Source organism: Ptychodera flava (assembly GCF_041260155.1).
Source record: "Ptychodera flava strain L36383 chromosome 3 unlocalized genomic scaffold, AS_Pfla_20210202 Scaffold_27__1_contigs__length_13241970_pilon, whole genome shotgun sequence".
Classification (NCBI taxonomy): Eukaryota; Metazoa; Hemichordata; class Enteropneusta; family Ptychoderidae; genus Ptychodera; species Ptychodera flava.
Genome location: NW_027248281.1, coordinates 6,789,669 through 6,808,433, shown reverse-complemented (window position 1 = coordinate 6,808,433; position 18,765 = coordinate 6,789,669). Strand labels below are relative to the sequence as shown.

The 18,765-nt window shown below is 38.9% G+C and overlaps 1 protein-coding gene across 1 annotated transcript in view; it reads left to right on the top strand.

Moving 5' to 3' along the window:
* Nucleotides 1–18,765, top strand: part of LOC139126465 (uncharacterized) — a 230,477-nt gene that overhangs the window by 148,383 nt on the left and 63,329 nt on the right. Inside the window, exon 4 of the mRNA XM_070692524.1 lies at nt 9,336–9,427. The gene's annotated coding sequence lies outside the window, so the exon portion shown is untranslated. The remainder of the gene's footprint in view (nt 1–9,335; nt 9,428–18,765) is intronic.

Below are 18,765 nucleotides of genomic sequence, written 5' to 3'. Positions count from 1 at the left end.
AAAAACTTTAAAGTCAGTAGTCATTTTTCTCTTTTTGTGGTGAAACGGTTGAAAACTGACGGATACTGTCGATGATAATGTGTTTTTGTCGCGACTCGTTAGCAAAGTCTTTAAAAACTGATTTCTTCTTCGTGTAAATCGACCGGTGAGAACGCGCGGAGACACTGTGAGTTGCAACAATCAAGCTTGTACAGGACGTTGAAATTACGCAGTGGTTGTGTTATATGGCGACAGTTGCGCCTTATCTTTGGCGGGAAGGGAGACATCTTCGTTCGAGCTTAAGTTCACAAAATATGTCTTGCTTGACATTTACAACCAAACTCACAGATACATTTTCTCACACACTGAAGTACAATTAATTCGGCATGTAAGAAAGTAGTAAAATATATGTGGGAGACTTTACAATTGATGCAAATTAACAAAGTGCCCGTGTTGAGCATTGTACTTCCGAAATTGTTTGTCCATGCCTAAAAATATTATTTTAACTTTACTGAATCACTGAAATAACTTGTTTAATACGTGGTATATGACCAAAAATGTATTCTTTAGGAATGCTGGCCGCCATATTGGAATTATGCACATTAATGAAATGTCTATACGCAACATTCTATGTTCAAAAAAGATTCCCCGTGCCAAATAAGAAGTGTCAGACTTTAAATCACTGAATTAGCTTATTTAACATGTGATATATTGCCAATTATGTTATTTTGTAGGACGGCTGGCAGCCATATTTGATTCATACAAATTAGACATATTTCCCAAAGGTAGATTCAAGTAAACGTTTGATACGTTGTTCTTGGTACCTTTCCAAAATGCATTCTGAAGGAAAATAAATTGTTGCAATTTGTGTGGGTCTAACCCAATTTGACTGGACGAAAAATACACTGCAAGCACATATGGTGTTAAAATACCAGTCCATGATATAGATGTGATAAACTGCCACATGGATAAAGGGGATATAACTTGTTAATTAAACAAGCATATGGATTACATAATATGACAGAACCCCATGGCCGGGGAGTGCAAGCGCGCTGTACTATTTGCAAGAGTGCTTCGGTGTATTCGGCGGCAGTCCTTTCAGTCGCTTCGCTCGTGAAAGGACAGCCGAGAATACACCGCAGCATAACAGCCTGAACGGAGGGTACCTAATTAGCATACATTAATGGGATTACGTTTGAATTCAGACAGCGCCCTCTAGTCGGAGATTGACCGTTAGTAATTTTTCACGGAGATTTTCATCACTGAATTTTACCGTCATCGTTGGTCAATCGTATCTACTTTATGGTGATATTGAATGATACTGTTGGAAAGTATTTGCATGCAATTTTTTTTAGAATTTCTATGCTGTGAAGCTGTCATTTTAACGATATGATTGGTTTTTTGGGATCGTCTGAAGGCCCAAGTTTAGCGATGCCGCAAATACATGCAATGATATTTACGCCCAAAAAAAGACCTGCAATCGAATTTTCGTGGTTTTAGAAATGTTCAGACGTAATTTCAGTTTGGCTCAAGGTCTGGATACAAACTTAGAGACATTTAAACTTGACCCGTGAATCGGCGTTTCCATCATGGCGGCCTTCACTTCGGACGTACTGAGTACGTGTGTGTATGTGTTGTGCTTGTGTAAGCGTTCTAAACAAAGTGCTACACTCAGTGTGATAGTTTTCGGACAGGATGGTGAATTTCGCCCAAAGCCGTTTCATAAATGACAAGCTTAACAAAATCTTATTATCATACCTTTGAAACTTTATTGTGTATATCCTTAAACTGTTAACACGACGGAAGTGGTATTTACAGGGTAAAAGTTGTCAGTCGTATTTGGATTATTATTGTAGGGGCTAAATATTGATATTTTGAAACTTCAAACCCCAATTTTCAATTTAAGTGTGTTTAGAAAACTGTACATAAATATTTCGTGATAAATTAGTTACGTGAATCCATGGACGACGCAACTATATTTCGGCGCTTGTATATGTATGGCGCTTACATATCGGACATGGACTGTCTCTGTGTGTTGCTTTCGACGCCTTGTATCGTACGGTGTGGCTAATTTCGCCAAGTTTGTAGCCCGAAATAGCTTGTACCGAAAAAAAAATCCAAAACGGGGCGGCAGCATCACCTGACTTAATATGCAGTACTATGACTTGTAAAACGCGATTAATACAGAGCGAAGTGAGTACAACGAACTGTCGTGTAGGGCGTCTTATTTCTGTACGCGTGATGGGAAACCCGTTAACAATAGCGTAAAACAGCTATATTTGTATTGTCCGTTTGCCGTACTCGGCAGCGTGGACGCCCGTGCCTCAATTCAATGCGCACACCGGTCTCTACACGGCGTCACTTAATCATGCCGCAAATACATGCAATATATCGTACGGCCCTGAAATTTGAACCACTTACTATCGATACTATAAGGAACATTTTCTGAAAGTTTCAGTTTGGCTCAAGCTCTACAATACGTCGTTCGATCGTCCGCCTTGGCACGGTAATTGTGCCATCGTAAAAAAAATTTGCACTCTCTAGTCAAATACTTTGAAAAATCTTAATAAATGTTTAAAAGAAGGATAAGTTTCTGTTTGGGTTCACGGCCTTGTTTTTGAGATCGTACGCCGGTCTCTCCCCAAACAAACTTCCGCACTCAGCGAGGTAGCGAAAACGAGGCTCTCGAACACGATAAAATATGCAAATTTGGTACCCTCCGTTCAGACTGTAAAGTGCAAATACCGCTAGTACGGCGCGCTTGCACTCACCGGCCATGGGGTTCTGTTATTGTTACATATGTTCTATCTTTTATTTGCATAATTTATCGAGAGAATCGACGATTAGTCGTGCGTACTACTTGTCTGTCAAAGCTTCAGGGCGAGCCTGCGGAGTTATACAATATTGACATACTCTAATGAGGCATCGAATCAGCTTTCACTTTTCATTGGTCAACGCCGCCACACCCTCTATTTTGATTGGCTAAACTATTGTTTACTTGTTTATCAAGGATGACGTAAGAGGAACGTCGGAGGGCTCGAACTCTGCTTGCGATCGCTCACACATACATACGTAGCCACAGATAGCCAAACGAAGAGGACTTTGAACATGGAATGCTTTTGTTTTTTTCTCATTTTGAGCTTGAAATTCTTCTAAATGATTGATACAAATAACAGTTCGAAGATTTTTACGGGAAATTTAAGAGTAAGATACGGCAAACGTAACTTGTCGAACGATCAAATTTCAGTGTTTACCGTACACTGCACAGCGATCACTGTTATCATGCATTAGCGTGTAGGACACACAAGCACAGAGTAAACTGCATACAAAAGTGACTTTCTATTGTAAACAGGGAATGTCCGGTGAGAAAACTACTGTCAAAAAACGTTTCTGAAAATGTTAACTGTTTAATTGGCTCCGCTGCGCCCGCAGTAAAGTACGGCGGCCACCGTGTATCCATGGAGCTAGAAACGGACGTCGCCCGTTGTCAATGTTTTTGCTTCGCTGACAAACAAACTGCTCTTCCGGATAATAAAAATCATCATCACACTATGAAAAGTACATTCAATTTTCTTTGTCGTAGATTTTAATCGGTAATGTCATGCATTTTACTATAACTAGCATCGAACCAAAGTGAAATGAAATCTTGTAGACGACATTTTTTGTGTTTTCAAACAAAAATAGTTCCGGGTCAAAATTGGTAAATGCTCATTAACATAAAGGAATGGCATAATGTTTTTTGTATTGCACTGCAGTGCAAATGCCGGTAGCACGCGCGCGCTTCGATGCGAGTAAAATGTGGTACATATGTAATAAAGGGTATTATGAGACCACTGTGGACTTATAATCCGAAAACATGGTATCTGTTAACATGTGTATACATGACATCTGTTTTGCAATCACTTTGTGTCTGGTGAGTTGAAAGGGAAGATTTCTCACAAATTGGTGTGTACCTTGTCTTTTAGGGTTTATAGAGAATGTTTTGATTTATGCAAGCACTGGGTTTTTGTAATCCATTACCCTAGATGTGAATCTGTGCATATATGTCTGTATTCAGAGATCTTATGAACAAACATGGCAATTTATTGTACAATGGACCTATTGAATGGAATATTATACAATTTGTATAGATATGTGCTTTTAGGATAGACCATTAGGGAGAGGTCTGGAAGGTGTATGAGTTAATTTTTTTCAAAAGGGTTCTCAGAAAATTTTGTTTCAGTCTTTTTTCTGCATCTTTTGTCGTTGATGTCTGCTGGGAAAATTTTGTTTTTTTTCCTAAAATCTTCAAGGACATCCCCTAGATATGAAATAGTCCGCCCCTTCCTGATATAAAAAACATCTATCAGTTCACAAACATACAAAGCAGGTCAAACCATCAAACGTATTGGTGATGATGTATTTGTGACAACAAATTAATATGATCAATTTTTTCACTGCCCTGAATTAATGTCATTCTTGAGTGGTCATATACCTTTATGGTTTGTTAGAAATATCACACCTTCTGAGTTTCCTGTGTTTATACATACCAATATGACACTCTTTGACACTTCTTTTCATTGCTTCTGTTTCTTCATTAACTTTGGTGTTCGTTTCTGTGATTTTCTGCCGTTTTGTCAGGGATGGTAACGTCAATTGTTTTGCAGCATCAGACAGCTTCCGTTTAGCCTTGTCACTCACTTTTGATTTCGTTGATTTGCTGTAATGTTAATATAACCAACATATTTTTTACACTTTTGTTTTTCTTAGCAAAAAAGTCAGTCACATAATTCAGAAGCAATACATTGAGTTTTTGATCAGTGACATATCTTGTTTGCTAATAACATAAATAAACCCAATATCAAGCATTGTTAAATGAATTACACAGCACTCAGTCTGCAGCCACATTAATTATTGTGCCGATAAAGTGATTATACAGTATAGCTACAGGACTACGATTGTAAAGTCTATCACATATACTTTTCTACTTACTTACATATTGTAATTAATTTGTACTTCAGTGTGTGAGAAAATGTATCTGTGAGTGGGGTTGTAAATGTCAAGCAAGACATTTCTGTGAACTTAAGCTCGAACGACGATGTCTCCCCTCCGCCAAAGAGAAGACGCAACTGTCGCCGTATAACACAACCACTGCGTAACTTCAACGTCCTGTACAAGCTTAATTGTTGCGACTTACAGTGTCTCCACGCGTTCTCACCGGTCGAGTTACACGAAGAAGAAATCAGATTCAAAGACTTTGGTAACGAGTCGCGACAAAAGCAATTTATCATCGACAGTATCCGTCAGTTTTCAACCGTTTCACACAAAAAGAAGAAAATGACTACTGACTTTAGAGTTCTTGGTAAGAAAGTGTGTGAAACAGCCTGGCGTGACATTTACAATGTAACCGAGAGGAGATATGAAGACTGCAGGCGTCTGTTCAAGGACGGTAAAGTCAATTATTGTAGGCCTCCGTTGTTGATGTTGGCTTATAGTGCATTTTACGGTTACAAATTTGTTACTAAATATAGCTGTACGGTCGCGACATCAGACACTGCAGCTTGAGAGGCGGACAAATTTTATCAATGTTGCATGGCTGTTTTTGTTGCTTGTACTCGGAGTCGTGAATATGCCTTTTAGTATTCATGTTTTATTCATTGGTACACAAGCAGTCGCCTACTGAGATGTATTCCCATCATTCTTACATGCGTAATTTTCACAAGAGTATCATGTTTTATTCATTGGTACACAAGCAGTCGCCTACTAAGATGTATTCTCATCATTTTTGCATGCGTAATTTCACAAGAGTAATCTAAAACTGCGGATTAATATTTATCTTTGCATATTCATGAAGAAAATGACGTTAACTGTGAACAGCCCTATTGGAAATGTCATTTGCTTCACAATTTGAATTTAGTAATGCCGTTGGAAAACAGAATGTCAAACAAGGAGTAGCAATTAAAATACACAAAGTGGTCATCCAGAACGTAACGTTGAATTTCCTAATCCGAAAGTTGCATTGAAGTCGATTACTCTGGTTCCATAGCAGTTTGAAAGTAAAACAACTAGCCATATACGTAATGAGACAATTTCACATGTTTCGGAGACGATATCTATGAGATAATTTCAACGATCTTTTTAATTGCAGGAACGTTTCAGTAGGACACTCAAATGAAATTACGAAATGTCTTTATAGTTTCACTTGTCTTCTCGTCACCATGCACCATAGGCTTCGAAAATCGTATCGCTTTTACCGTCTATGACGTCACCAAGGATTTTCGGCGGGTTTCCTACACAGGATACGGTCGAGGAGCCTGTTTCCCATCGATTGCTTTGTTTTTGGACTTGTCGGGCAATCAGGCTTTCCCAACTTTGATGAACTATAACTTGTCTCATTAGTACCTAGGGTATATGAATATTCATAATTATGTCGCCTTAATGTCTGGCCTTTCTTTTGCTACAACAATTTTATTTCGATCATGACTCAGTAGAGTCTCCGAACTCGAGTGTTCAACATGTCTCATTCTATGCACGTGAAAGTAAACTCTGAATAAGAATACGCCATTCGTAGTTTGTTCGATCATTACGGATGGGAGCTTCAAGAAGAGTTCGAGGGCAGTCTTCTGAACGCCAGTGGCATTACAACCGATGTAATATTAGTCCCAAGGGACTCTAACTACAGCGAATGTGAGTGCTGTCTGTGTCAGCCTTGCGCCACAACATCCTGACAAAAGAGGCTTGGAGAGGATAAGAGACCGAGCGTCCTAAATGCTGGCATCATGAAACGCATTAATAGGAAGTATTGGATATTGTTGGACAGATCGAGAGGGGCTTGGGAAAAACGACCAGCACTTGTCCAAAAAAGCTGAGCTGATTCAGGCAGATGGGGTTGTTGTCACGAAACGGCAAGTAATGCCCAGTTGCGTGTTGAAACAAGTGCGGTCTCTGTATCCAAACCTGCCTAACCAGCCATACAGTGGCCATTGGTAGATGCAGATGGCATATAGCGTGTGTAATCCACATGCACACACAAACCAAACGTCCCTTTTCAGGGCCACTATTTTTTCAAGAAAGGGAACTAACGTACATATTGATTGTGTTGATTTAGATGGTGTTCCAAGCCCTGCGCCTTCTGGTTTCATCACCCAGCCCTGTGTACATCACTTTGTGTTCCCGGCGTTTGATAGACGGCCTCCGTATAACCAAATCAATGTTTGGGCTGCCCGTTCATGAGTGCACTGCAAAAACAAATTGAACATTCATCGCTGCATATTCCACCTTAAAGCAAGACAACAAATGCATTTGCAGCCTAGTACTTGTGCTACTACGACTTTCTTCGCTAAGGTACAGCCTTAGCTTTCTCAGCAGATAGCTCTTGGTTTACTTTTTATAATCGATCTTGTGTGCACAACAAACGTTTGTGCATTTACACCTCTGTGCGTGCCTCAATGACTGACAGCTGTTTGAAACTAGTAATGACCGTTCTTTAGGGAACGTGTCTGACTGTCCTGACATTTATTTTCCCTGAAAGCCCCTAAAAATGTGGCCAATGTGTTTATAGTAGGATAGGAGCTGTTTTAATGTCAGTAAGGTTTTCTTGAGACTCATTTTTGGTGATTTTCACAGTGCTGCCTGCACCGCTGTTGCAAGTTGTCACTCAAGCACCATGATGAATTTCCAATGACGTAGGGGGCCTTTCATACCCGGCACACCGGTGTTAGACAAACAGTAAAATTAATCATTCATTTCCTAGTTCATAATGGACTTTAAAATAGCAATAAAAATCATTTATGGTCCTTCGATTTCTAAGCATGCTCACAAATGTAATATTGAATCTTGCAAGTTTTGCGAATAACAGTGGAAGTTTTCAAGCTACTCGGAAGTGACCTCAAAGCCAGTACAGGCCACTTAAATGTGACCAGAAGTATCATAGGCGGCTTAGGCAAGGCACTACAAGCTTCTAGAGACACAGATGTGACCTTGAAACCTTCAAGGACCACCCTGATATGACCCCGAATCTTTTTAGAGACCATTCTGATGCGACTATGAAACTTTCAAAGACTGCCCAGATGAGTCATTGAAACTTGCAGGGACCACTGTGATGTGACCCTGAATCCTTTAAGGACTATAATGATGTGACCATAAAACTTTCCGGGACCACCAAGATAAGTCCTTCACACATTCAAGGAACACCCAGGTGTGCCCCTGAATTTTTAAGGGAATATACTGATGTGACCTTTAAACTTTCAGAGACTGTATCCAGAAGAGTCCTTAAAACTTTCAGGGGCCAACCTGAGGTGTCCTTGAATCTTTCAAGGACTATCCTGATATGACCTTGAAACTTTCAAAGACAACCAAGACGAGCCCTTGAAACATTCAGGCACCACCCTGATGTGTCTTTTAGAGACCACTGTGATGTGACCACCAAGCTGAGTCTTTGACACTTTCGGGGACCAACCTTGGTATCCCTGGATCCTTTAGAGACCACTCTGATGTGACCTTAAAACTTTCAGGGACCACCCAGCTGAGTCCTTGAAACTTTTGGGGACCAACTTGAGGTGTCCCTGAATCTTTTAATGGACCACTTAGGTATGAACCCTAAACATTTAGATACTAAGTAAATAAGTAGATGTGACCTTGAATGTAAACAGGGATCTACTGATACGACCCTGAATTGATTTGAGAACTGGCCTAGAGATGCACTTAGAAATTGTAAAGAACCAATCAGATATGATCCCGAAACCTTGAAACATATCCAGGACCATTAAACAATACAGCAATCATCCATTTTTGACCTTTCATCTTGACTTTTCAAGAATGTGTATTTATGAGATAAATTATCCTTAAAATGTTTCAAAAAGGATAACTTTACAATATTAAAAAAGCAGATGGCTTAAACTACTACAATTTTGTTTTTATACTACTTTAACTTTAATTTGACAATAACAATTTTGATATTTTCCCTTGAAAAATTGATAGTTTTTAAATGCTTTGAGGAAACCCTCTCTTGGAAAGCATGTTCTGTGACTTTTACTGTTCATCTTATAGTAACAAAATAGTTCCAATTGTGTTTGTGGTAGACGTGATTTTAATCCACTCAGATCTTTTGTTCAGAAAAAACAATGCACTATTTTATTATATGTACATGTTCAAACTTTACATTATCTGTGCTGACTGCTGTGGCAAGGCAACACCTTTTTAGTGAATTGTTTGGGTTAGTTCTGAAGTCATTTTGGTTCATTTTGGTATAATCCCAAATGGAAACCCCTACTTATTGGTCTGCCAGGCGTAGATGCTGCAGACGCGAGTTTGACTCCTAAAAAGACCATTTTTATCTATTAAATGGTTCATACAATTATTACCAATCTTTGTTATAGAGAGGACCGAAATGGGCTGCTGTGACCAAAACATCATTTTGATTGGTTCACCTGGACATGGAAAATCTTCTACGATAAATACAATTGCCAAGGTAGGTACAACGGGTAAAATGTTTTAGAATTCACGTATGGGCACATGCCCTAGAAATGCTCTCGACAGACATCTAAAGATCGCACGAAATTGTAAGACAATTTCACTTCATTAAACATCAGACGCTGGTGTCCTGTAAAGTCTTATGGAATTGCCTTAACCGGAACACTGCTGCCATGGCACCCAGATGCTCTATCAATGGTGTTTGGCGCTCAATCCAACTTTTACTGGGTGATCGCTACATCGTTCCTTGACTTCAAAGAGGCTTATCCATTTATATGATTTAGAATCATTTTGCCCAGTAACACTTCCTATATAAATTTCGACATGTTAAGGAACCCTTCAATGTCAACCTCGTTAATTAAGCTTACAAAGATCGACCCACCTCAATCCGAAGGCATCTGACTCCCCACTTCCACTGCTCTTCTCCCTATGCTGCTCCTCTTATTATGATCACTCTACCTTTGAACATGAAAAACCCCTTACAATTTTAACACTTCCAAAATATGTTTGCCAAGTACTCGCCACTACGCAGGATATTGCACAAAAGGTGGTTCATAAAGAACATTACTAAGAAGTAATACATTAGAAAGGTTTCAAGGGACAATACTATGAATGATAGCGTGAATGAACTGCATTTGTTAAAGTCCATCTGTTACCTGATTTTGTTTAATTTGAACTTCATACTGTTGTTTAGTAAATAAGCCATAATGCCCAAATCATTAAAACTTATTTGGGGTATGTATTCTATAATATTATATTTTATACATAAAACATTCGAAATACAGGTCCTCGGAAAAAAATCTGAATTCATATGTGCGGCAAAATGGTCACATGACTTTTCGTCATGTGAGGCCATGTCGATGTCAAGCTTCACTGAACTAACGCAGCGCGAATATCAGTAGTTATTTCTGGGCAATCTGAAAGGTGTTTTCAATTTGTTTTGTTTTTATACTGTATGAAACTATTAGAACACCTGAAGGAAGACAGAGTATGAGAGGGGGATGTCCTCCCTCTCATATAACAATTTTTTGAAATTGATGTGGGCAATGGTGCAATCTTGGAGGTGTTTAAACTTATTTTGCACCAAAAGTTCAATAACCCCCTTCTTTCTCTTCATATTTTAAGCAACCTCCTTGTAGCTTTCAATTTTTTGAGCGACCTCTCAAACTCCTCCAACCTCCAGGCCATGTGTAACAACGGCTCCCTTAGTGTCGTGTGCGATAGTTAAAGGGTTATTAACTATCCACATAGCAAGACGTCTATATCAGCGTTACGTACGTGGCTTAAGAAATGTGATTGATTCAATTGTGACTTAATCAGTCATCAAAGGCCGGAAGTTGGTAAATTTCTTTACAATACGTAGCAACATATTTACAGTGCCACTTGTGTTACAGACAAGACCAGTACATTGACTGATATAGTCATCAATCCGGTGACAATATCACCAGCCGCATCGTCTGTTCTTCACACATCTCTCAGTGATCCCTACTTGATCTATACCTCCTGTTATATTGGTTCCCCTGTAAGTGTCCTGCACTGGTCTTCAAATATAATAATATGGTACATCAAGAAAATTGACTCTTCCAAATTTATCAGCGATTAACAAAATCTACCCTGGCACAATGATAATGCATGCAACGATATGAATACTGCCTTACCTGGAATTCACTTTATACAAGTGTTTTTGAACATCATGCACCTATCATCAAAGTCAAACGCCGACGAAATCCAGCCCCCGGATGACAACATAATATGTAAAGAAGAAAGTGCAGCTTCGTGAGTGGTTTTGGGAAATTGTCCAATCGTACCGGCCTTCATGTCTACTGGTCTGACTTTGTGAAATATCGAAACTTGATAAAACACGAGATAGTATATGCTTAATCTCGTTTTTACCAACACAAAATCGATTAAATCTGCAAGCAGCGTTGGCGGCTCCAAGCAGTGCCTTGGTTTCAAGTATTAATGATTGTATCTTGAAAATTTGAGCTTGAAGCAGTCTTTTGGTTCTTGTTAAGAATATTTTTGAATATCATCTCAGAGTTATTGTAGGCTCTGCTAGTAATTGTAGGTTTTTCACACAAACCAATATGGCTGCCAAATCACATGACAGATAGAAAGACTATTCACAAACTTGATGGTACTCCCACTAAGAATGATACAAGTGAAAAATTCAAAATGGTGAATTGGTTCTGGAGAAGAAGTTTTTAAAACAATTAAATCAGGATTTTTGCAAAATCCAATACGGCGGCATAAATGTGAAAGTGATCTCACTAAGGCTGATAAAAGTAACGTTTCAGTTCAATCGGTGAGTTGGTTTTGGAAAAGTAGATTTTTAAAGATTATGTTAGGATTTTTGCAAAATCAAATATGGTTGCCAAACGACGAGAACGATTATCCTGGTTTTTTTACAAACTCAAAATCGCTCACGCTATGGATAATACTAGTGAAATTTCAGTTCAATCGGTGTGTTGGTTTAGGAGAAGTAGATTTTTAATGATAAAATGAGGATTTTCGCAAAATCTAATATGGCGGCCAAACGAAAAGACTTTAACAAATTTCAAAGTGCTCACGCTAAGGGTGATACGAGGAAAATTTTCATTCAGTCAATGCATGTACTGTGGAGTAAAACAGATTTACACTTTTAATTCAAATTTTTGCAAAAGCCAATATGGCGACTTAACCATATGACCGATCCAAATGCCTCTATCAAACTCTAAAGTGTTCTGACTAAGGGTAATAGGAGTGAAATATCAGTTCAGTTGGTGTGTTGGTTCAAGAGAAGGAGAATTTTAAATAATTAATTGAGATTTGCTTAAAATACACTTTTGCAGTCCAACCAAATGCCTTTAAGATGGGGCACCGATTGTTTTCCCTAGTGATATTAGCATAAAATTTGCATAATCTTGTTAGTAAAGTGAGTTCAAAGTTCACATAAAACGCGAGACTTGCCTACTGCGCTTGCGTACACAGATGTAAACATAACCTTACTTGACCGACAACTGTACAGGCCGGTAGTTTACAGTCAGTGTGTGTGAAATTTTCCGCGAAATTTTGGAGAGATTTTTGTACAATGCCCCGAAAACCCACAAGACAACGTGTGGCTGTTGCTGTCAGTCGTGTACGTCGGAGTGAGCAGCACAAGATGTCGGGATCGGGAGATGCCGACTTCGGGACTTTGACTTCCGCATCAAAAAGTGGTAAGTGTCGCCCGATGCTTCAGTTTCTTTTTGTTGAGGTAGTTCATTGTGTTTTCCTTCTTCGGGAGAAGGAAGTACACTGTTGTGATGTTTTTAATGTTTCATATGGAGTACAAATATCGATAGTATAGGGATTCATTCCACCAATGATGCGATCTGATGTCTATAGGGCTTCGTTAGCTGTAGTCGTAGCTCGCGCTCTCGTACATTTTTCCCCGGTGGAGTACGAGTTGCCAAGGAAAAGCAGATCTCCTTTTTCCTTTTTGCGTTGCAACCCATACTCACTGGAAAAAACCTTCAAAAGCTGCGACTGCAGCGAGGGCTTCGTTTGTTTTGACACTATTACACCCATTGCATTAGTTGAGACTAATCTTTATCGCCATTACCCATTCTATCTAACTCTTGTACCGGACGGACTGGAAGTCAGTGCAGCATCTTCTATTGAAGGGCCCAAATAGATCCATCAAATAATTCTACGACAATTTTAGTATGTCTCCTATTTGCCAATGAAACAGATCCCAATTACATTACCAATCAGATAAAATATCACATAAAAAAATTAAATCAATATATTTCCCAAGAAGAATTTTCTTTTCCTTCATCATTAATAAATTCACCTCTTTCAACTCAATTATCTCACAATCCTATTCTTACAACATCAGAAACTATTATTAATTTTGTGGAGCAAACAAACTGTGGAAAATGTCAAGGGGAAAATTGTGTCATGCAATTGATACAAATGTACTGAGATTCCATTGTAATATTTGTTTTAATCAGATGGAATTGGTCAATGATAAAAATTAAGGGGGTGACAAAACCAAGAAACTGGCTGCCTACATTCACTGTCATGTCATTTTTAATGTCTGGGCAGTATGAAAAACATTACCGTGATGTAATGGATCTTCTTGTGTTGCCCAAAGTAGCAGAGTCCACATTTTAGATGGATGTAAACTGGCTCTTCCCAGCAATTACCACACTATGTGACTGGTCTTGCAGTGAGGCACAGCGTACGGTAAAGGAGCGGGGTGATGAGCACAACTGGGAGGCAGTGACAGACGGTTTCTATGGACGCAGAAGAAATGAAAATAACAGTTCATTCACCCTACTTGAACTGAAGAGTGGAAAGATCGCCTTCAGAGCTCACCGAACCAAACTTGGTCAGGGACACAATTGGGAGGAAACAAGTGATTGGGCTGAAGGCGACATGTTTAGTGAAATCTGTCACAGCGTCAAAGCTTCAGGTATCACCATCAGTCGGCTGGTTGCAGACAAAGATGCAGCTCTCGGCATGTATGTAATGTAAGGTAAGATTGGGTCCTTTGGAAGGAAGTTGGAAACTTTTACGTTTCGAAAGTATGTGGATGATTGAAGCAATAATAATTTTCTTTAGTTAAACTTGAATTTCAAAACCCATGAAAATCAGGGATTGTACACACGCTCATTATTCAGGAAATCAACCCTCAACAACGTTTTTGAAAATAGTAGAGCAGTGTCAAATTTAACATGAAGTTGATGAAGAAGTCTGTATTAATTCAAATTAATTTATATCTGTGCAATGACAGTCTGGCTGCAGTCTTTGCTTTTCTACTAATGAGGCTCGCACATTTCAGCAGCCTATAATGAACACAGCATTTTTTGGGGATATGGCATTTTCAATGTACCTACAGTCTTTTTTCTATTGGATTAGATTTGTGAATTGCATATCTCAAACACAGAGCTGCACAAAAGAAGAACAGGAAGCGTCGCTTGCGGCATAAGAAGACTAGAATGGACACTATTAGACCCACTTGTGTGACAACTGTTCAATGTGTAGGCAAACGTATGGCTGTAGATCAGAGTGACTGCAGTGATGAGGATGAGACTGAAGACAACATGGCTTCTGCAACACCTACTGTCACAAGCACTCAATCTAGCACAGTTGCTACTACCAATGCCAGTACTCAAGCTGCAGCAACTTCATCTACCTATGGTACTGGGACTGAAGCTGGAATCGAACAAATACCCTCTATGCAATCAAGGATATTTATTATCTTTGATTTAGAGGGTACTGGTGGAAACACACAAGGAAGATAGTATCACAGAGATTGGAGCCAGTTTATACGTACCCTACAGAGTCCAGCATCTGGAAACTCCTCTTGAGTTTTCAACTCTTGTTCAAACTTCTGCAAAGATCAAATCAATTGGTTAGTATAGAGTATTAAGATAACAAAGTTCAAACACAACTGAAAGTTAATTTAAAAAAACAGCTTGGTATCCTTGGCTTTTCCCGTTCTGTTCCTTTTTCTGGGCATTTACAATCATAATATTAATGTTTTATATTATCATATCATGCACGATTATATTTGAAATATTCCCTTTCCAGTTGCAAAGAAGACAGGTATTGCCCATGAAATGTTACAAGGCAATCCAAAACGTTTTACAGCACTACCATCCGTCTTAGATCGGGTGGCCACCCTTGTACAGGAAGTAGAGGAAAAACTACAATGCACAATTTATCCAGGCAAGTACACTCACATAATATCACTAAGTTTTAGAAATAAATCAAATTATTGATTAAAAGGAATAACAATAAAAATCATTTTTTAGTTCCTTGTATTGGGCATATCGCTAATCACCACTCAATTATTGTAGTTTGAATGAATACCTTCTATTAATAGGACCTGTAAGGTTGATTAGATTTCAGTAATGAATGAATAGGCCTGTGTCCGTGTTGGGTATTAAAGGCACAAAATTGCATATTTTCGTCATTATTTTGGCTACTTAAGTTTCTTGTGGAATATCATCTGTATTCTTCTGCTTATGGAAATAGGCTCAATCACTGATCCCCACAGCTCAACTCACACTCTATACACAGACAAAATGCATGATTACTTCCATCATTTAGTTCTTGGTATGTACCAAACATTGTTCTAAAGGGGAATTCATGAGAACTTTAACAACCAGTGATTAAGCATTATTTAGTGAGCAGAACAACACTGATAACATTATGGAACTAAAATAACAAAAAAATGTCAAAAAGAGTGACTTTATCCCTTGAATAATGATGAACAGACTGATTGCTTAGAGATTACCTTGAATGGATGCTAGGTGCCTGGTGCATTAGGTCTGCACTACGTGTCACTGCCATACTTATTAAACATATTTGTCTTACAGTAATGGCAGCCCATAATGGTAATGCTTATGACTATCCTCTACTTTTCAAAGAAATCCATGTAAGAGGAATGACAGACTTAATTGTAGCCAGGATAAAGGTCTGCAATTTGCATTTTGCTGACTCGGTGAAGCTATGTCGGGAGGTAAGTCGTAACTGTATTTATTTTAACATCAGAAAGTTTGAAATCCGGTATTTTTTATGAAGTATTTTTGTTTGGTGTTTACTTAGGCCAAGAAAAATATAAAGTTTGTTTCTCAACCACACGCTCATCAATCAAGACCCGCTGCATCGACCTTTTTTTCTGCATGTTGACTTCATGTTGTTTCTTGTTGGTTGAAGAATGAAAAAAATAGAGAAAAACATGGTACTGCATCATTTTTGTAAGATGTCTAGGACAAGACACAAACCTTATCTCTACTTGGTCTTTGCAAACACAGATTATTTGTGTAGGGTCAGATTCAACTTTGGACAAAACTTACCATAGATGGACTGGATGAGTAGATGAGCAGCTTATGTGTAAAATTCTGTTGAGAAACAATATTCATGTACATGTATATAGGCATAGCAAGGTATTTTTGTTATTGCCAAAGTTACCGTGGTTAAAGGAACATTAACTTGGTCAAATAAGGCTTGTAAATAAGAAAAATGCAAGCAGGCAAACCCATGAAAATCTATTTACACAAATACAACAAATTTGCTAATTAGTTCCAGAGACCAGCTCTGGAACTGTTAGTTTTTGCTCACTTTCCTTCCTTCTTTCTTTATTTCTTTCATTCTTTCTTTCTCTATTTCTGGTATTACTATCATAGAACATGCTATACACAAATTTTACCTTAATTACCCAGAATGCATTGCGCCACGCTTATGACGTCATTGCTCAGCTCGGACAGGTTTTACAGGCATTTATTGTGTGTTGATTGATTAATTTTTTTATTCTGCATTGCTCGACTATCATATTGCATTCAGCTATTAATAATTCTAGCTTTTTTTCACTTTGTTTTTGTTGCTTTTTTATTTTATTTTTCTCTAAATACTCGCCGTACGTGGCGCTATACTGTTTCGCCCGAATGCTCATGAGACAACAATGGCGGCGGATCGATCGCTTCGCTCGCATAGAGACAGAAAAGTAGGCTTTCCGTACGTTTACAAGCGCGGCTGGGCACATCGTGTACCTAGGCGAGGTGGGTGTGCTCGAAAACGAAGATCAATGCAAAATTTGGATTCAAAATCGGCTGTTTTGGCGGAGAAACTGCCCGCCGTATTTCTGAGGAGCCACCAGCGGTTTTTCCTATCAGTCTGCGAGGCCTATTAACGCCGGTAACACACAGCCCTGCCATGCAGACAGTGTGCGAAATTAACGTCGATCCGACGGTCCGAGACCGACAGATCCGTCAAGACCTGTAACAGATGCTTATGATGACTGACTCTGAATCATGTGATTCAGACTTGAATGTCATGCACCTATCAATGTTTTCCACCGTCGGAGTGCGGGGCAACAGGGGATATTGATCGCACTTCGTGCCCTGGTAGTGGGGAATTCGATCTCTATGGTACACCAGACCGGGGGTGGTGGGAGTTGACAATGTCGCAACACAGTAATTTTTTGTTCTTGCGACTTTTACATTTACGAAAAGTCTAACCCCTCCGATCGACGCGCATAGCACGGTGCAACTGATTACATTCAGATCAGTATGAATGACGTCAGTGCATGCAGATCCTAGCAATGATGGAATGGATTGATTTTGGTGCAACAATGTGACACAATATTATAATAATACTCGTCTAGAGAGTGTAACCCTGGTAATGTTAGCATATCTGTGTCATATGATAACAACACCCAGTATTACTTCACTAGTTCCACACTTTAAGTGTTCGGAATTTACATGTACACAAATGTACATAATACAGCCCTTCATTTTATCAAACTGACTCCGTTTTCTTCGCTTTGATTTTCCATTGAAGCGTTCAAAACATAAACGGTTCACAGAAGAGTTTAAGACAAAAACCTACTACGAGAACAGTGCTGTTGACTAAACATATTTGGTTTTGAACATGGAGGTATTTTTTTACCTCAAATTTTGAACAAGGACTAGATGTTACACGACAGCCCAATTGCACTACCTGCAGTCGACAGTCAAGTTCAAGTTTCGCTGCGTTTGTTTGCGGACCGCTAGAACATCTTGCTTGCTCGTTGGTCTTTAACCAAAGTTCACAAGGCCGACTCTTACCACGATATATCGTGATAACAAGTGTACATTTTATAAAACAGAGCGACCTTATCATTAACAGTTTTGTCGAGTTGCACGATCCGTCGTGTATACTCTCAGAGGCCGAGATAAGGGCTTCAAATTGTTTCGATGTATACCGTTTTACGACAGGCAGGCAAAACTCAGCGTCATCATGGACTGTAGGCCTAAATGTCGCAAAAAATTACGTCTTTTAAGATTTTACGGTATCATTAACTGATTGTGTCGATGGTTTTCAGCAGTATCGAGGTCTGTCAAACTTTTCAGAGTCATTTTAACAACTTTAAGCTTTCAAAGGAAGATGAGACCCAGAATTCTTTTCGATCAGAAAATATGCCTTCATTTCCGCGAGTGGCGACGTGTGCCATGCCATTCATGTTGTCTGCAATTTCTATAATCGAGAAAAAGTTACGATACTTATCCTTTTAATTAAAAGTATAACTTCATCTGTTTCTTCATGAATGCAACAGAGGCCACATTTAAGCATATTTATTTTTTGAAAAATTTTGAAAGTAATCCATACGTCATATCAAAATACACACCAAGTACTTTTTCCCTCCTGTTTTACATTACAATAAAAAAGTCGTAGTGATCAATGTTTGCATAAAAAAATTATTCATACACTACCCTTACTCATGACTGTTTTCAGGGTACTAAGTTGTTCACTCACTCTTCTACCACTTGCGTTGGCTTATTTCAGAAGTGCTTTTCAGCTCGCCAACCATTTTCAAATCACAAT